Source organism: Nanorana parkeri, unplaced genomic scaffold, assembly GCF_000935625.1.
Source record: "Nanorana parkeri isolate BGI_ZX_2015 unplaced genomic scaffold, ASM93562v1 scaffold183, whole genome shotgun sequence".
Taxonomy (NCBI): domain Eukaryota; kingdom Metazoa; phylum Chordata; class Amphibia; order Anura; family Dicroglossidae; genus Nanorana; species Nanorana parkeri.
The window spans coordinates 391,345-400,425 of record NW_017306451.1 but is presented as its reverse complement, the minus strand read 5'-3'; positions in this window follow the sequence as shown (position 1 = coordinate 400,425).

The following is a 9,081-nucleotide window of genomic DNA, read 5'->3' as shown; positions in this document are numbered from 1 at the left end:
TAGATATATATATATATATATATATATATATACATTTATAATTCCTTAAAATGTTTCAGTTCAATTTTTGTCAACTGCTTCATTTAGGTTTAGAATATTGTAACAGTACAAATATTACAATAGAAAGAGAGCACTCAAAAGATAAAGAGGATATGTGCTTTGTTATTGAACGTTAGGGCTGATATGGTGGCAAGTTATTCAAAATATGGGGAAAAGAGTGGGTAATTAACGAAGCATGAGATATTGCTACCATGGGAATCAAAGTCTTTTCAAAAATTAGCTTGTGTCAGTAGTAATCAAGATCATGCTCTCATTATGCACAATACAGCTGATTTAATTTTTCACAGTAAAAATAGGATAATTATGTCTAAATCCATAATTCATCACTAATTACATAGTTTAACTCTTATTTACCACACTGCAAACCTGTTCAGTTCTCTTCTAAAGTTATACAGTAGTACGTGAAGAATGTCACCCAATGCCGGATGTTAGATTTAAGATGTAGCAGTCTGAGTAGAATCCTGAATTTCCATGATCAGCCAAGATTCACGTAAACAATGGTCTATATAATGACCAAAGGGAGGAACAGGGTGAAGCTGAATTTCTATGGCTTATGTCTCAAACCCCCAGGTGTTAGTGCCAATGTCAAAGTGGTGACTGTTCAGTGGTGGCTTTTAACAGCACAAAGACTTTGATGTCAAAATTAAGCAATTCAGCAGCCATTTTTGTACACTTGTTTTTACTACAGCATGGTGCACAGCAAACAATCCCACAATAAACTGAGCCATTTAACACTTTGATGGCACCAGAATGCATTTGTCGGGCATTAGGAATGTTTAACTAGTACCCTAGTTTGACAGCCACGTCAAGGGCCTTAGCAACTAGTAAGATTTTATTTGCACTTGAAAGATTTGAAATTAGTTATTACATGTTTTAACACTTCACATTTGAAGTTCTGTACAGACAATTTCCCACTGTGTATTTGCAACAGCGACATATTTTAATATATATACACTATATTACCAAAAGTATTGGGACGCCTGCCTTTACACGCACATGAACACTAATGGCATCCCAGTCTTAGTCCATAGGGTTCAATATTGAGTTGGCCCGCCCTTTGCAGCTATAACAGCTTCAACTCTTCAATCTACGCACTGTTGTTGTGCCAATCTGAAGGCCACACAAAGTTTGTAGGTATGTAGCGATTGACGACTTCTGCGCACTGTGCACTTTAGCATGCGCTGACCCCGCTCTGTCATTTTACGTGGCCTACCACTTTGTGGCCGAGTTGCTGTTGTTCCCAGTTGCTTCCACTTTGTTATAATACCACTAACCGTTGACTGCGGAATATGTAGTAGCAAGGAAATTTCACGGAACACCTGAATCCAATGATTTGGAGGGGTGTCCCAATACTTTTGGCAATACAGTGTATCTTAAATCTGGACGCAGCTTCACTTTACATACTGTCTCTACCAGCACACTAATTGCATGTTAAACTGACCCTTTAAACCCAAATGAATTTCAGACAAGCAGCAAAAAGGTGTGTTGGTTCTGCGGTTTCCCTACATTTACCAGTTACAGATATGGAAAACATTAAACATGAGGAGGCACATCTCCTTTGCATGTAATTGCTGTCGATGGTGCACTCCTACCACTGACTCCCAAAGATCTCATGGTCATAGAGAAAAATATTTAGCAGAATGGCTAATTTGCATACTGGCAGCACCCCCAGGGTAAAGGTGCCCACACACCTTGCGATAATCGTACGATAATCGCGGGAAATCCCGCGATCGTACGATTATCGCAAGGTGTGTGGAAGGCGTGCGACCTCTGCTACTGTAAGGTCGCACAACTTTAAATTTTTTTTTTAACATCGTACCATTTTCGGCTGGTTTGCGGCATGTTCGCAAGATAAAAGCTGCACGGGCCAGTGTGTGCAAGCGCACACTGCCCGTTTAGCATTGCGGTCATCGGAAACCCGCCCCTCAGCGGGGCGGGCTTGCGATGATCGCAAGTACGATCTGCCTGTCCAAGATAGGTGTACGTGTTTTTAATTACCTTACAACCATCGCAAGACAAAAGTCTTGCAATGGTTGTAAGGTCCGTGGCCAGCTTAAGGGAGTGAAAAATCTTTAAAGGTTATATTTAGAGATCTAAACAGCTTTGCCATTAGAACCTACAGAAATGTTATTTAGAGTTCTTTCGTACGTGAAATTATAAATAGATTACTGTATGTTTTTAGATGTTTTAAACATTCCAACAGCAAATCAGTTATATAATTATTGTGGTTACACTATACAAAATCTAATTTACCACAATATAGCCAAATCAGATTCAGTGGCATGTTAACATATGGTTGCATCCATATTTGGTGCTGGTATATACTATCTCATAGGTCCATCTAAATCAAAAGGTAGGGCCTTAAACTGTTTGTACTGTAAATTCTGATTAAAATACACCGTAGACAATGATTATGGAAAAAAAGTAACATATTTGTTCGTGTTTTTTTCGTATGGTTCTTGTAAAAGTTCAAAAACCCAACATCACATGCAATGGTACTTGAAATAAGCAGTCTAGGACAGCCTAATGAAAGGATAAGGTGAAACTTAGCTGAATCTAAACTTCACAAGGCATGCTAGAATTGACATCCTAGGTACGCCTAGAAATGACATCTGTTTCCAAGACACAAATTAACTCATAATTTGCATTGAGCATACTCACCGATTTATACACATTTCTTCCCCAGCACTTGGAGCAAGACAATTTTTAGGATATGCAGTTATGATTTAAAGTAGCGGTCGCCAACTGGTGGTCCGTGAGAAAATGTTGGTGGTCCCCGGGCCCTTCTGATGCCGTGCAGGCTGGGCCGTCATTGAAGCAGCATGAAGGCTCTGGGGCTGCCTCTCACTGACTCAAGCAGTGGCTGTCACAAGGAATGCGCGGCTCTCAGTACAATGCAGGCTCTTCAGGAGGCGGGGCATCTCGTCAGTACCAGGACTGAGCAGGCTGCGGGACATAGAAAAAGTGGAGAGAAGCTAGGTAATAGTGGCTCAGTGTGGGGGAAGGGGAGGCACGGGGGTGGTTGGGGCATGCGCCGCCAGCAGGGCATATATGAGAATATATTTATATATGAGGAAACAACAATTATGAGAATATATATATTTTTTTAATTCATTTTAGTGGTCCGCGGGATTTAAAATTATGAATCTAGTGGTTCATGAGGTCCGAAAGGTTGGCGACTGCTGATTTAAAGTATGTATAGAACTGCAGAGTAGTTCTCTCTCCTTGATTGATGCATAAAACACCACTAAAAATCTATACTCAAAGGGCATGTAAACATTTAATCGAGCTGACAGATCCACAGATCCCCCAAACAGGTCGTATTTTGAAAGCTTCCCATCATGGTAAAACCTGTGGTGATGGATTAGGTCACCTGTTAAAACAACATTAGCTCTGGGTACGAAACCACAAATTAAATAATTTTTTAGATTAGGCATGAGTAGTTTAAAAAACAACCATAGAGCAGGCAATGCAAATTGTAAGGCAGTGTGAAAAACTGTCTTCATTTTTAGTGGCTAGAGTGCAAAGTGCAGTCGATCCCAGTCAACACATTAGTCCTTGGTGCTGGCATCTCAGTGCTGTTATTTCCTGGTACCAATGATGTACCGGGGGGCAGATGTGGCCACCAGCAATATGCAGAGTGGCAGTGGAGGTGCTGGAACGCATTGGTGGTTGTGGCTGGTTTTACAGCCAACCACTTAACACCAATGCTTGGGGGGGAAAGAAGTAGGGGTTGCTGGGGTGGGGGGTTTGCTTATACAGCCTGTCACTGACCACCAATGTTGGGGAGTTAATTAGTATATAAGTCCCTTATAGACCACCAATGAAGGGGGATTATGGTGGCCACTTACACCAATGGTGGGGGCTATAATTCCTGCCAATGACACCAATCCTGGTAGCGTAGCTTCTATTACTGTCAATGAAATCTACACTGGGGCTTATTTTTCACCCGCACTACAAGCCATACACTGTGAAGCACTTATAAGTGGTCGGGGCAGCATATTTTTTCCTTCTTGATACCTGTAAGGCGTCATTCCTAACTATTTCAAATGTTGCTAACTATGCAGGAAACAGTATCTCTGAGATCTCGCATGTTGGATGCATGGATGTGCTAAGTTCAGATTCTCTGCAAAAAAGTTGAAACCGTGTGTATATCTGCTGCTATCCGTCCTCCACCAGCTAATCCTGCTCCCATCTAATTTTCCCACCCCAACATGCATGACGTTTAATTTCATGATTATTACTAAATACAATTTTGATGTATAAGTGGGAGGGGAGTGTTAAAAAAATTATCTGCCCCGGTGCCATATTTGCTAGGTATGCCACTGTTTGGGTGATGATATTATAGCGATAGGTATTCATTTAGGGGTTAGTTTAGTTTCATCCTTAGGGTCATAGTTTTAGGATTGTCAGGGGGTTAGGTCTAAGGTTATATGTTGAGATGAGCTTGGGTGTAAAATACGCTTGTTCATAGTGGATGACCTTTTCATAAGCATGAATAAAAATAGCAGCGCACATTTGTGCAAGAAAAAGAGCCTGGCGAGGAGATGACTATGTTTGGCTCCCAATGAGCTGTGTATGAAAGCTCTGCAGGGAAGGTGGGCAGTGAAGTGTAACACTGGGAGAGATTATTATGTTAGAATTAGGATGAGAGTTAAATTAAATAAATGTAAAAGGGTTAATGGATAAGCCAAACTTAAGGAGAAATATCCCAAATGGAACAAAACAAAGACAGCAATAAAAATCAGAGGTAAGTGTTAGAGACGCCTTTCTAGTTAGAGGAAGATAGGGGAGATTTTCACTTGTTCTCAGCACTGGTAGCCTAGACATAAAACCACCATTGTTAGCTCATCTTGGTAAAGCTGTAACTGGCATGCTACCTTTCCACAGGCTTATGGGGCCTGTCCACAGAGTCAGGCTTGGGTGTGAATTTTTTAATTTTCGGTTTAAATTTGCCCCTGATCATCTGGAATCTCCATTTTGAGAATATGAACCTATATCACATTAAGTCTTAGAATGCCCTTGTTTTTGTATTCTATCATACATTCTAAAGGCGTATTACTGTTATTACTGTACATAAATGAATGTATTGCATTACTTTTGAAAATGTTTTCATTATGTTTAATAAACACTATGCATTACCCCAGCTGCTGGAAATCATTTCAGTTTGGTTGTTAAAAAAGGAAACAAATGTTGACGTATGGCGAGTTGTTGCATGCGTACAGCTAAAGAGGTACTGTCACCATGCTCATGCAGGGAAAAGTGTCAGTGTTTCTGCAAAGGGGCCCCTTTGTACTCACCTTGACTGTGCTTCCTCCAACGCAGGCAGCACTTAAACCAGCGGTGTATATGACCCGGGAGAATAGTGACATCACTCCCCTGTGACAGTGCTCAGGCCTAGTGATTGGCTGCTAGGCCTGAACACTACCACGGGAGAGCAAGTCACATGTCCCCCTGTACTGGGAAGCTCCGGGTATTGTCGCTGGCTAAGAGAAAGGAAGGAGTAGCAAGGGAGCCGCAGGCAAGGGGGAGTTTAGGGGGCCAGGAAAACACTTTGCAGAGCCACTGTCACTAATCCTGGTGCTTGTAGAACATTTGAATGTTGGACCATGGCTCACACACCTGGCTCTGTAGTGGTCCAACATGCCCATTGAGCACTACTCTAATATTGCACTCGCTCGCTGACTCTGAGCAGTGCTGTTGATTAGGCAGCATTCAGAGAGGCATGTTGGAGACCCAGGCTTCTTTTTATGCTAGGACAGGGTTTTTTTACAGAGAAAAAACTAGAAAAAGAGGCACATCTATAACTGTATATGCAGCCTGACTGTGTAAGACTCAATTGAGCATCAACAAAAGAAATGCTTGGGAACCTATGAGGTTTTCTGTGTATGAAGGGCTTCTAAAATGTGGTGTAATCTTTATTTAAGTTAAACAGTTTTGCCTAACAGCACAAAAACTTCTAACAGCACACGCTAACTGTTCTTATTTGTCCCATTAGGATCTGTTAAATATTCAGTTAAAAGTGTTTTATCTATTGTTGGTCCTGCTAGAAATACCAGTGAGCTACTAACAGGGATCCCAACCTGAAAGAAGCACTTTCAGGGAGGTGTCCCTCAGGGAAAGGTTTAATCTGCTTGATAGAGCAGATTAAACCTTTCCGGGAGAAAATGTTTCTCTCCCGGGCGGCCGGGAGCCGCTATTTAATAGCGGGAGACTCCCGGAGCTTCCGGGAGAGTTGAGATGTCTGTACTAATTTCAGAGGTGCCTGAAGAGCTGAAACAGTTTATACATTTTTTGCTTGCTAACCTGAAAGTGTGCTGGGGACCAGAGCCATCCATACTGTTGCCTCGGGCAGCATCTCCTTGGGTCACGTGGGGGACAGCAGGCAGAGTGGAATGGCCACCCTTTTGCACAATGTTTGCAGTGTGCCTTCTGCCTGCTTTACTGCCAGAGCATCCCTGATTGCTAAGAGCCGGGCAGGGAGATGTGTAAGGAGCATGCACATTTCCCCCCTAGCTCCTCCTGGGACACTTGCCAGAGATGATGATGAGGTAGGGAGATGATACAGAGGCCTGACTTCAAATAGATTAGAGCTGCTGCCATTGGCCATTTTACACACATATACACCTTTATACACTGAGTGGCCAGATTATTATGACCACCCCATCAGTACTTCGTTGGGCCACCTTTTGCCTTCAATACTGCGGCGATTCTTCTTGGCATTGACTCCACGAGATGTTGAAAGGTGATGTGAGGAATCTGACACTATGCCTGATGAATAGCACTGTCCAGTTCTGTGAGAATTGATGGTTGTGGAACCAGCTGCCTGATGGCTCTTTCAACTTCGTCCCACAAATGCTCAATTGGATTGAGATCTGGTGATTGTGGGGGCCACCTAAGCAAGGTAAAGTCTCCCTCATGTTCTTGAAACCACTGCTGCACAATACGAGCACCGTGGCATGGCGCATTGTCTTGTTGGAAGAAGCCATCTCCATTGGGATACACCATCAACATGATGAACTTGATCAGCAACGATAGAACTAGGTCTCTGCAAGACTTTACCCTGTACAAAGCTGATAATACTATGTAATAATAATAATACCTTGGTATGTTGTGCTATTCAGACGTTGTTCCACACGAATTAAAGGGCCCAAATCATGCCAGGATAACAAGCCCCAAACCATAACAGTGCCCCCACCAGCTTGAAGGGTTGTACTCATGCATGTGGGGTGCATGCTTTCATGCTGTTCTGCATGATGCAACTGGAAACATGATTCATCGGACCACATGACTTTTTTCCAATGCTCGACTGTCCAATCCTTGTGTTCCTGTGCGAAATGGAGACGTTTTATCTTGTGAACTGCAGACAGCAAAGGTGTTCGAACAGGCCTTCTGCTTCCATATCCCATACGATGCAGTGTACGGCGAACAGTGTGTTCAGAGATCATTTTGAGATTATCCCTGATCAAGATCTGCAGTCATTTGATGCACTGTTGCCCTTCTGTTGTCTTGTACCTGTCTTGCCACTCTCCGTTCTGCCCTAACATTGACTAGTTGCTGACGGCCACAATTCGCACGCTCAGACCCAGATTTTCAGATGACAGTCCAGTCTTTAAACACTTCAACAACAGCTGCTCTTGAACATTTAACAAATTCTGCTGTTTTGCTGATACTCGCTCCATGGCTCTGAGCGCCAACAATCATCCCACGTTCAAAGGCTGTTAAATCGCGTTGTTTACCCATATCTTCAGATACTGTACAGTGCATTAGGGTGCCATTCGTGTGTCACTTTTTGTCTCGGTATCAATGGTCACCAGGACAAATTGATAGGGTGAACATATGCAGTGGGGATGCAGAGAACAATAAAACATGACAGGGGATCTTATCCTACAGTACTCTAGCTACAAATAAAGAAAAGTTTCAGTTATACATACACTTTAACCCCTTCGTGACGGGAGACGTACAGTGTACGTCCCGTCACAAAGTGGCTATATGACTGGCCACGTACACTGTACGTGCCGAGTTATATTAGCCTCTGTAATGCTGGTAACTGCTGATTCTCAGCAGTTCCAGTCATTAATTAATGCCTCACTATTGAGGCATTCATTAATGAAATAGTTAATAATAATAATAATCAAAACTTGCTGCTGTGGAAGAATCACACAGCAAAAATGTAAAAATGTAAAAAGTGTGTCAGTCATGAAGGGGTTAAAGTTGCAACTGATTGTCAGCTTCTCTGCCAAGCAAGCTAATGTTGCCAAAAGCACCTAGAAAAGTTGTATACTAGATTATCTGCTAATCTGTTGCCCATAGCCTACTGATGACATTACAGTCCACACCTCTGTGCTGGGTTTTTAGGCAGGGAATGCGCATGAATTATGGGCAGGTCCACCGATGTCACAACAAGCACACTGGTGACTACAAAATGAATAGTAGATATATTGGCTATCCAATGTCTGCAAGCATCTGCCACTAGCAAACCAGATGGATATGCAGTGTAATCTAAGAAAATACACTGGTAACTCTGCAGTCTTTTCTATTTTTATATCAGAAGGCCTGCATAATGATATCTACTGGTGACTAACACCATCCTGCATTGATATAACTGATTTTTTTTTCTAATCAACCACTAGTGGTCAGCTTAAATAGCATGTCATATTTTGAAGGAATAAACTCTTTGGGAGTTATTCATGCCGAGTGAATAACCGAGCAGAAGTGGAAGGAGTCGAACCCTGTTTGGCTATTCACTTCAGCCATTTACAGCTGGCTTTGCCTCCCTTCAGTTAAGCCGAACAATCCTTCTGCTCCTTTGTGAATAACCCCCATAGTTTAATGGTTTTGCAATGGCAGCAAATACCTTCTGGTTTACGAAGACAATGCTGTGCTCTAAAAGGTGACAAATTTGAAGGTTTTACAGAAAAAAATGGGATTCTAGGCGTATTTTTAAAGCTTTTTTTTAGTGGAGAAAAGTGCTACAAAATGTTAGGTGTGAACCAGGCCTAATAATACATTTTGCAAAGA